This window comes from Rhipicephalus microplus, unplaced genomic scaffold (assembly GCF_043290135.1).
Source record: "Rhipicephalus microplus isolate Deutch F79 unplaced genomic scaffold, USDA_Rmic scaffold_116, whole genome shotgun sequence".
Lineage (NCBI taxonomy): Eukaryota > Metazoa > Arthropoda > Arachnida > Ixodida > Ixodidae > Rhipicephalus > Rhipicephalus microplus.
In genome coordinates this window covers 197,762-209,135 of record NW_027464688.1, presented here as the reverse complement: position 1 = coordinate 209,135, position 11,374 = coordinate 197,762, and positions in this window count along the sequence as shown.

The window sequence follows — 11,374 nt, the reverse complement described above, 5'->3', positions numbered from 1 at the left end:
GATCGGCTAATAACCGAAAGGTTGGAGGTTCGAGCCCACCCGGTGGTGGTTTGGCGCTTTTTTTTCTTTGGGCTGATAGCTTTGAAGAAATGTTCTTATGGTGGTGAGTATGGAGCAGGACTGTCTCCGTGGCGCAATTGTCTAGTGCGATCGGCTGTTAACCGAAAAGTTGGAGGTTCGAGCGCTCCCGGGAGTGGTGTGTTGCTTTTTTCTTTGCGCTGATAGCTTTGAAGATATGTTCTGATGGTGGTGAGAGTGGAGCACGACTGTCTCCGCGGCGCAATTGGCTAGCGCGATCGGCTGTTAACCGAAAGGTTGGAGTTTCGAGCCCTCCCGGGAGTGGTGTGTTGCTTTTTTGTTTGCTTTGATAGCTTTGAAGATATGTTCTGATGGTGGTGAAAGTGGGGCACGACTGTTTTCCTTGCGGAATTGGCTAGTGCGATCAGCTGTTAACCGAAAGGTTGGAGGTTCGAGCCCACCCGGTGGTGGTTTGGCGCTTTTTTTTCTTTGGGCTGATAGCTTTGAAGATATGTTCTGATGGTGGTGAGTGTGGAGCAGGACTGTTTCCGTGGCGCAATTGGCTAGCGCGATCGGCTGTTAAGTGAAAGGTTGGAGTTTCGAGCACACCCGGAAGTGGTGCGGCGCTTTATTGTCTTTGGGCTGATAGCTTTGAAGATATGTTCTGATGGTGGTGAGAGTGGAGCAGGACTGTCTCCGCGGCGCAATTGGCTAGCGCGATCAGCTGTTAACAGAAAGGTTGGAGTTTCGAGCCCTCCCAGGAGTGGTGTGTTGCTTATTTCTTATCGCTGATAGCTTTGAAGATATGTTCTTATGGTGGTGAAAGTGGGACACCACTGTCTCCGTGGCGCAATTGGCTAGCGCGATCGGCTCTTAACCGAACGGTTTGAGGTTCGAGCCCATTTGGTGGTGGTGCGGTGCTTTTTTCTTTGCGCTGATAGCTTTGAAGATATGTTCTGATGGTGGTGAGAGGTGGAGCACGACTGTCTCCGTAGCGCAACTGGCTAGCGCGATCGGTTGTTAACCGAAAGGTTTGAGTTTCGATCCCACCCGGTGGTGATGCGGCGCTTTTTTTGGGCTGATAGCTTTGAAGATAGGTTCTGATGGTGGTGAGAGTGGACCACGACTGTCTCCGTGGCGCATTTGGCTAGCGCGATCGGCTGTTAACCGAAAGGTTGGAGGTTCGAGCCCACCCGGCGGTGGTGCGGCGCTTTTTTTTCTTTGGGCTGATAGCTCTGAAGAAATGTTCTGACGGTGGTGAGAGCGGACCAGGACTGCCTCCGTGGCGCCATTGGCTAGCGCGACCGGCTGTTAACCGAGAGTTTTCAGGTTCGAGCCCACCCGGTGGGGGTGCGGCGTTTCTTTTTCTTTGGGCTGATAGCTCTGAAGAAATGTTCTGACAGTTGTGAGAGTGGAGCACGACTGCCTCCGTGGTCCAATTGGCCAGCGCGATCGGCTGTTAACCGAAAGGTTGGAGGTTCGAGCCCACCCGGTGGTGGTGCGGCGCTTTTTCTTCTTTGAGCTGATAGCTGTGAAGAAATGTTCTGACGGTGGTGAGAGTGGAGAAAGACTGTCTCCGTGGCGTAATTGGCTAGCGCGATCGGCTGTTAACTGAAAGGTTGGAGGTTCGAGCCCTCCCGGGAGTGGTGTGTTGCTTTTTTTTCTTTGGGCTGATAGCTTTGAAGATATGTTCTGATGGTGGTGAGAGTGGAGCAGGACTGTCTCCGTGGCGCAATTGGCTAGCGCGATCGGCTGTTAACCGAAAGGTTGGAGGTTCGAGCCCACCCGGTGGTGGTGCGGCGCTTTTTTTTCTTTGGGCTGATAGCTTTGAAGATATCTTGTGATGGTGGTGAGAGTGGAGCAGGACTGTCTCCGTGGCGCAATTGGCTAGCGTGATTGGCTGTTACCCGAAAGGTTGGAGTTTCGAGTCTACCTGGTGGTGGATCGGCGCTTTTTTTTCTTTGGGCTGATAGCTTTGAAGATATGTTCTGATGATGGTGAGAGTGGAGCAGGACTGTCTCCGTGGCGCAATTGGCTAGCGCGATCGGCTGTTAACCGAAAGGTTTGAGTTTCGATCCCACCGGGTGGTGATGCGGCGCTTTTTTTTGGGCTGATAGCTTTGAAGATAGGTTCTGATGGTGGTGAGAGTGGACCACGACTGTCTCCGTGGCGCATTTGACTAGCGCGATCGGCTGTTAACCGAAAGGTTGGAGGTTCGAGCCCACCCGGTGGTGGTGCGGCGCTTTTTTTTCTTTGGGCTGTTAGCTTTGAAGATATGTTCTGATGGTGGTGAGAGTGGAGCAGGACTGTCTCCATGGCGCAATTGGCTAGCGCGATCGGCTGTTAATCGAAAAGTTGGAGGTGTGAGCCCTCCCGGTAGTGGTGTGTTGCTTTTTTCTTTGCGCTGATAGCTTTGAAGATATCTTCTGATGGTGGTGAGAGTGAAGCACGACTGTCTCCGTGGCGCAATTGGCTAGCGCGATCGGTTGTTGACCGAAAGGTTGGAGGTTCGAGCCCACCCAGTGGTGGATCGGCGCTTTTTTTTCTTTGGGCTGATAGCTTTGAAGATATCTTCTGATGGTGGTGAGAGTGGAGCAGGACTGTCTCCGTGGTGCAATTGGCTAGCGTGATTGGCTGTTACCCGAAAGGCAGGAGTTTCGAGCCCACCTGGTGGTGGATCGGCGCTTTTTTTTCTTTGGGCTGATAGCTTTGAAGATATCTTCTGATGGTGGTGAGAGTGAAGCACGACTGTCTCCGTGGCGCAATTGGCTAGCGCGATCAGTTGTTAACCGAAAGGTTCAAGTTTTGAGCCCACCCGGTGGTGGTGCGGCGCTTTTTTTTCTTTGGGCTCATAGCTTTAAAAATATGTTCTGATGGTGGTGAGAGTAGAGCAGGACTGTCTCCGTGGCGCAATTGGCTAGCGTGATCGGCTGTTAACCGAAAGGTTGGAGGTTCGAGCCCACCCGGTGGTGGTGCGGCGCTATTTTTTCTTTGGGCTGATAGCTTTGAAGATATGTTCTGATGGTGGTGAGAGTGGAGCAGGACTGTCTCCGTGGCGCAATTGGCTAGCGTGATTGGCTGTTACCCGAAAGGTTGGAGTTTCGAGTCTACCTGGTGGTGGATCGGCGCTTTTTTTTCTTTGGGCTGATAGCTTTGAAGATATGTTCTGATGATGGTGAGAGTGGAGCAGGACTGTCTCCGTGGCGCAATTGGCTAGCGCGATCGGCTGTTAACCGAAAGGGTTGAGTTTCGATCCCACCCGGTGGTGATGCGGCGCTTTTTTTGGGGCTGATAGCTTTGAAGATAGGTTCTGATGGTGGTGAGAGTGGACCACGACTGTCTCCGTGGCGCATTTGGCTAGCGCGATCGGCTGTTAACCGAAAGGTTGGAGGTTCGAGCCCACCCGGTGGTGGTGCGGCGCTTTTTTTTCTTTGGGCTGATAGCTTTGAAGATATGTTCTGATGGTGGTGAGAGTGGATCAGGACTGTCTCCATGGCGCAATTGGCTAGCGCGATCGGCTGTTAATCGAAAAGTTGGAGGTGCGAGCCCTCCCGGTAGTGGTGTGTTGCTTTTTTCTTTGGGCTGATAGCTTTGAAGATATCTTCTGATGGTGGTGAGAGTGAAGCACGACTGTCTCCTTGGGGCAATTGGCTAGCGTGATCAGCTGTTAACCGAAAGGTTCAAGTTTCGAGCCCACCCGGTGGTGGTGCGGCGCTTTTTTTTCTTTGGGCTCATAGCTTTAAAAATATGTTCTGATGGTGGTGAGAGTGGAGCAGGACTGTCTCCGTGGCGCAATTGGCTAGCGCGATCGGTTGTTAACCGAAAGGTTGGAGGTTCGAGCCCACCCGGTGGTGGTGCGGCGCTTTTTTTCTTTGGGCTGATAGCTTACAAGATATGTTCTGATGGTGGTGAGAGTGAAGCAGGACTGTCTCAGTGGCGCAATTGGCTAGCGTGATCGGCTGTTACCTGAAAGGTTGGAGTTTCGTGCCCACCTGGTGGTGGATCGGCACTTTTTTTTCTTTGGGCTGATAGCTTTGAAGATATGTTCTGATGGTGGTGAGAGTGGAGCAGGACTGTCTCCGTGGCGGAATTGGCTAGCGCGATCGGCTGTTAACCGAAAAATTGGAGGTTCGAGCCCACCCGGTGGTGGTGCGGCGCTTTTTTTTTCGGGCGGATACCTTTGAAGGTATGTTCTGATGGTGGTGAGAGTGGAGCAGGACTGTCTCCGTGGTGCAATTGGCTAGCGCGATTGGCTGTTAACCAAAAAATTGGAGGTTCGAGCCCACCCTTTGGTGGTGCGGCGCTTTTTTGTCGGGCTGATAGCTTTGAAGATATGTTCTGATGGTGGTGAGAGTGGAGCACGACTGTCTCCGTGGGGCAATTGGCTAGTGCGATCGGCTGTTAACCGAAAGGTTGAAGTTTCGAGCCCACCCGGTGGTGGCGCGGCGCTTTTTTTTCGTTGGTCTGATAGCTTTGAAGATATGTTCTGATGGTGGTGAGAGTGGAGCAGGACTGTCTCGGTGGCGCAATTGGCTAGCGCGATCGGCTGTTAACCATAAGGTTGCAGTTTTGAGCCCTCCCGGGAGTGGTCTGTTGCTTTTTTCTTTGCTTTGATAGCTTTGAAGATATGTTCTGATGGTGGTGAAAGTGGAGCACGACTGTCGCCGTGGTGCAATTGGCTAGCGTGATCGGTTGTTGACCGAAAGGTTGGAGGTTCGAGCCCACCCGGTGGTGGTGCGGCGCTTTTTTTTCTTTGGGCTGATAGCTTTGAAGATATGTTCTGATGGTGGTGAGAGTGGAGCAGGACTGTCTCCGTGGCGCAATTGGCTAGCGTGATTGGCTGTTACCCGAAAGGCTGGATTTTCGAGTGCTCCCGGTGGTGGTTTGGCGCTTTTTTTTCTTTGGGCTGATAGCTTTGGAGATATGTTCTGATGGTGGTGAGTGTGAAGCACGACTGTCTCCGTGGCGCAATTGGCTAGCGCGATCAGTTGTTAACCGAAAGGTTGGAGGTTCGAGCCCACCCGGTGGTGTTGCGGCGCTTTTTTTTTGGGCTGATAGCTTCGAAGATATGTTCTGATGGTGGTGAGAGTGAAGCAGGACTGTCTCCGTGGCGCAATTGGCTAGCGTGATCGGCTGTTAACTGAAAGGTTGGAGTTTCGAGCCCACCTGGTGGTGGATCGGCGCTTTTTTTTTTGGGCTGATAGCTTTGAAGACATGTTCTAATGGTGGTGAGAGTGGAGCAGGACTGCCTCCGTGGCGCAATTGGCTAGCGCGATCGGCTGTTAACCGAAAGGTTGGAGTTTCGATCCCACCTGGTGGTGATGCGGCGCTTTTTTTTCTTTGGGCTGATAGCTTTGAAGATATGTTCTGATGATGGTGAGAGTGAAGCAGGACTGTCTCCGTGGCGCAATTGGCTAGCGCGATCGGCTGTTAACTGAAAGGTTTGAGTTTCGAGCCCACCTGGTGGTGGATCGGCGCTCTTTTTTCTTTGGGCTGATAGCTTTGAAGACATGTTCTAATGGTGGTGAGAGTGGAGCAGGACTGTCTCCGTGGCGCAATTGGCTAGCGCGATCGGCTGTTAACCGAAAGGTTGGAGTTTCGATCCCACCTGGTGGTGATGCGGCGCTTTTTTTTCTTTGGGCTGATAGCTTTGAAGATATGTTCTGATGGTGGTGAGAGTGGAGCAGGACTGTCTCCGTGGCGCAATTGGCTAGCGCGATCGGATGTTAACCGAAAGGTTGGAGTTTCGAGCCCTCCCGGGAGTGGTGTGTTGCTTTTTTGTTTGCTTTGATAGCTTTGAAGATATGTTCTGCTGGTGGTGAGAGTGGAGCACGACTGTCTCCTTGGGGCAATTGGCTAGCGTGATCAGCTGTTAACCGAAAGGTTCAAGTTTCGAGCCCACCCGGTGGTGGTGCGGCGCTTTTTTTTCTTTGGGCTCATAGCTTTAAAATTATGTTCTGATGGTGGTGAGAGTGGAGCAGAACTGTCTCCGTGGCGCAATTGGCAAGCGCGATCGGTTGTTAACCGAAAGGTTGGAGGTTCGAGCCCACCCGGGGGTGGTGCGGCGCTTTTTTTTCTTTGGGCTGATAGCTTTGAAGATATCTTCTGATGGTGGTGAGAGTGGAGCAGAACTGTCTCCGTGGCGCAATTGGCTAGCGTGATTGGCTGTTACCCGAACGGTTGGAGTTTCGAGTCCACCTGGTGGTGGATCGGCGCTTTTTTTTTCTTTGGGCTGATAGCTTTGAAGATATGTTCTGATGATGGTGAGAGTGGAGCAGGACTGTCTCCGTGGCGCAATTGGCTAGCGCGATCGGCTGTTAACCGAAAGGTTGGAGTTTCGATCCCACCCGGTGGTGATGCGGCGCTTTTTTTTCTTTGGGCTGATAGCTTTGAAGATATGTTCTGATGGTGGTGAGAGTGGACCACGACTGTCTCCGTGGCGCATTTGGCTAGCGCGATCGGCTGTTAACCGAAAGGTTGGAGGTTCGAGCCCACCCGGTGGTGCGGCGCGTTTTTTTCTTTGGGCTGATAGCTTTGAAGATATGTTCTGATGGTGGTGAGAGTGGAGCAGGACTGTCTCCATGGCGCAATTGGCTAGCGCGATCGGCTGTTAATCGGAAAGTTGGAGGTGCGAGCCCTCCCTGTAGTGGTGTGTTGCTTTTTTCTTTGCGCTGATAGCTTTGAAGATATCTTCTGATGGTGGTGAGAGTGAAGCACGACTGTCACCGTGGCGCAATTGGCTAGCGCGATCAGTTGTTAACCGAAAGGTTGGAGGTTCGAGCCCACCCGGTGGTGGTGCGGCGCTTTTTTTTCTTTGGGCTGATAGCTTTGAAGATATGTTCTGATGGTGGTGAGAGTGGAGCAGGACTGTCTCCATGGCGCAATTGGCTAGCGCGATCGGCTGTTAATCGAAAAGTTGGAGGTTTGAGCCCTCCCGGTAGTGGTGTGTTGCTTTTTTCTTTGCGCTGATAGCTTTGAAGATATGTTCTGATGGTGGTGAGAGTGAAGCACGACTGTCTCCGTGGCGCAAATGGCTAGCGCGATCAGTTGTTAACCGAAAGGTTGGAGGTTCGAGCCCACCCGGTGGTGGTGCGGCGCTTTTTTTCTTTGGGCTGATAGCTTCGAAGATATGTTCTGATGGTGGTGAGAGTGAAGCAGGACTGTCTCCGTGGCGCAATTGGCTACCGTGATCGGCTGTTACCTGAAAGGTTGCAGTTTCGAGCCCACCTGGTGGTGGATCGGCGCTTTTTTTTCTTTGGGCAGATAGCTTTGAAGACATGTTCTAATGGTGGTGAGAGTGGAGCAGGACTGTCTCCGTGGCGCAATGGGCTAGCGCGATCGGCTGTTAACCGAAAGGTTGGAGTTTCAAGCCCATCCGGTGGTGGTGCGGCGCTTTTTTTTGGGCTGATAGCTTTGAAGATATGTTCTGATGGTGGTGAGAGTGGAGCAGGACTGTCTCCATGGCGCAATTGGCTAGCGCGATGGGCTGTTAACCGAAGGGTTGGAGTTTCAAGCCCATTCGGTGGTGGTGTGGCGCTTTTTTTGGGCTGAAAGCATTGAAGATATGTTCTGATGGTGGTGAGAGTGGAGCAGGACTGTCTCCGTGGCGCAATTGGCTAGCGCGATCGGCTGTTAACCGAAAAATTGGAGTTTCGAGCCCATCCGGTGGTGGTGCGGCGCTTTTTTTGGGCTGATAGCTTTGAAGATATGTTCTGATGGTGGTGAGAGTGGAGCAGGACTGTCTCCATGGCGCAATTGGCTAGCGCGATGGGCTGTTAACCGAAAGGATGGAGTTTCGATCCCACCTGGTGGTGATGCGGCGCTTTTTTTTCTTTGGGCTGATAGCTTTGAAGATATGTTCTGATGGTGGTGAGAGTGGAGCAGGACTGTCTCCGTGGCGCAATTGGCTAGCGCGATCGGATGTTAACCGAAAGGTTGGAGTTTCGAGCCCTCCCGGGAGTGGTGTGTTGCTTTTTTGTTTGCTTTGATAGCTTTGAAGATATGTTCTGCTGGTGGTGAGAGTGGAGCACGACTGTCTCCTTGGGGCAATTGGCTAGCGGGATCAGCTGTTAACCGAAAGGTTCAAGTTTCGAGCCCACCCGGTGGTGGTGCGGCGCTTTTTTTTCTTTGGGCTCATAGCTTTAAAAATATGTTCTGATGGTGGTGAGAGTGGAGCAGAACTGTCTCCGTGGCGCAATTGGCAAGCGCGATCGGTTGTTAACCGAAAGGTTGGAGGTTCGAGCCCACCCGGGGGTGGTGCGGCGCTTTATTTTCTTTGGGCTGATAGCTTTGAAGATATCTTCTGATGGTGGTGAGAGTGGAGCAGAACTGTCTCCGTGGCGCGATTGGCTAGCGTGATTGGCTGTTACCCGAACGGTTGGAGTTTCGAGTCCACCTGGTGGTGGATCGGCGCTTTTTTTTCTTTGGGCTGATAGCTTTGAAGATATGTTCTGATGATGGTGAGAGTGGAGCAGGACTGTCTCCGTGGCGCAATTGGCTAGCGCGATCGGCTGTTAACCGAAAGGTTGGAGTTTCGATGCCACCCGGTGGTGATGCGGCGCTTTTTTTTCTTTGGGCTGATAGCTTTGAAGATATGTTCTGATGGTGGTGAGAGTGGACCACGACTGTCTCCGTGGCGCATTTGGCTAGCGCGATCGGCTGTTAACCGAAAGGTTGGAGGTTCGAGCCCACCCGGTGGTGCGGCGCGTTTTTTTCTTTGGGCTGATAGCTTTGAAGATATGTTCTGATGGTGGTGAGAGTGGAGCAGGACTGTCTCCATGGCGCAATTGGCTAGCGCGATCGGCTGTTAATTGAAAAGTTGGAGGTGCGAGCCCTCCCGGTAGTGGTGTGTTGCTTTTTTCTTTGCGCTGATAGCTTTGAAGATATCTTCTGATGGTGGTGAGAGTGAAGCACGACTGTCTCCGTGGCGCAATTGGCTAGCGCGATCAGTTGTTAACCGAAAGGTTGGAGGTTCGAGCCCACCCGGTGGTGGTGCGGCGCTTTTTTTTTCTTTGGGCTGATAGCTTTGAAGATATGTTCTGATGGTGCTGAGAGTGGAGCAGGACTGTCTCCATGGCGCAATTGGCTAGCGCGATCGGCTGTTAATCGAAAAGTTGGAGGTTCGAGCCCTCCCGGTAGTGGTGTGTTGCTTTTTTCTTTGCGCTGATAGCTTTGAAGATATGTTCTGATGGTGGTGAGAGTGAAGCACGACTGTCTCCGTGGCGCAATTGGCTAGCGCGATCAGTTGTTAACCGAAAGGTTGGAGGTTCGAGCCCACCCGGTGGTGGTGCGGCGCTTTTTTTCTTTGGGCTGATAGCTTCGAAGATATGTTCTGATGGTGGTGAGAGTGAAGCAGGACTGTCTCCGTGGCGCAATTGGCTAGCGTGATCGGCTGTTACATGAAAGGTTGGAGTTTCGAGCCCACCTGGTGGTGGATCGGCGCTTTTTTTTCTTTGGGCAGATAGCTTTGAAGACATGTTCTAATGGTGGTGAGAGTGGAGCAGGACTGTCTCCGTGGCGCAATGGGCTAGCGCGATCGGCTGTTAACCGAAAGGTTGGAGTTTCAAGCCCATCCGGTGGTGGTGCGGCGCTTTTTTTTGGGCTGATAGCTTTGAAGATATGTTCTGATGGTGGTGAGAGTGGAGCAGGACTGTCTCCATGGCGCAATTGGCTAGCGCGATGGGCTGTTAACCGAAAGGTTGGAGTTTCAAGCCCATTCGGTGGTGGTGTGGCGCTTTTTTGGGCTGAAAGCTTTGAAGATATGTTCTGATGGTGGTAAGAGTGGAGCAGGACTGTCTCCGTGGCGCAATTGGCTAGCGCGATCGGCTGTTAACCGAAAAATTGGAGTTTCGAGCCCATCCGGTGGTGGTGCGGCGCTTTTTTTGGGCTGATAGCTTTGAAGATATGTTCTGATGGTGGTGAGAGTGGAGCAGGACTGTCTCCATGGCGCAATTGGCTAGCGCGATGGGCTGTTAACCGAAAGGATGGAGTTTCAAGCCCATTCGGTGGTGGTGTGGCGCTTTTTTTGGGCTGAAAGCTTTGAAGATATGTTCTGATGGTGGTGAGAGTGGAGCAGGACTGTCTCCGTGGCGCAATTGGCTAGCGCGATTGGCTGTTAACCGAAAAATTGGAGGTTCGAGCCCACCCGGTGGTGGTGCGGCGCTTTTTTTTTCGGGCTGATACCTTTGAAGGTATGTTCTGATGGTGGTGAGAGTGGAGCAGGACTGTCTCCGTGGTGCAATTGGCTAGCGCGATTGGCTGTTAACCAAAAGGTTGGAGGTTCAAGCCCACCCGGTGGTGGTGCGGCGCTTTTTTTTTCTTTGCGCTGATAGCTTTGAAGATATGTTCTGATGGTGGTGAGAGTGGAGCACGACTGTCTCCGTGGGGCAATTGGCTAGCGTGATCGGCTGTTAACCGAAAGGTTCAAGTTTCGAGCCCACCCGGTGGTGGTGCGGCGCTTTTTTTCTTTGGGCTCATAGCTTTGAAGATATGCTCTGATGGTGGTAAGAGTGGAGCAGGACTGTCTCCGTGGCGCAATTGGCTAGCCCGATCGGCTGTTAACTGAAAGGTTGGAGTTTCAAGCCCACCCGGGAGTGGTCTGTTGCTTTTTTCTTTGCTTTGATAGCTTTGAAGATATGTTCTGATGGTGGTGAAAGTGGAGCACGACTGTTTCCGTGGCGGATTTGGCTAGTGCGATCGGCTAATAACCGAAAGGTTGGAGGTTCGAGCCCACCCGGTGGTGGTTTGGCGCTTTTTTTTCTTTGGGCTGATAGCTTTGAAGAAATGTTCTTATGGTGGTGAGTATGGAGCAGGACTGTCTCCGTGGCGCAATTGTCTAGTGCGATCGGCTGTTAACCAAAAAGTTGGAGATTCGAGCGCTCCCGGGAGTGGTGTGTTGCTTTTTTCTTTGCGCTGATAGCTTTGAAGATATGTTCTGATGGTGGTGAGAGTGGAGCACGACTGTCTCCGCGGCGCAATTGGCTAGCGCGATCGGCTGTTAACCGAAAGGTTGGAGTTTCGAGCCCTCCCGGGAGTGGTGTGTTGCTTTTTTGTTTGCTTTGATAGCTTTGAAGATATGTTCTGATGGTGGTGAAAGTGGAGCACGACTGTTTCCCTTGCGGAATTGGCTAGTGCGATCAGCTGTTAACCGAAAGGTTGGAGGTTCGAGCCCACCCGGTGGTGGTTTGGCGCTTTTTTTTCTTTGGGCTGATAGCTTTGAAGATATGTTCTGATGGTGGTGAGTGTGGAGCAGGACTGTTTCCGTGGCGCAATTGGCTAGCGCGATCGGCTGTTAAGTGAAAGGTTGGAGTTTCGAGCACACCCGGAAGTGGTGCGGCGCTTTATTTTCTTTGGGCTG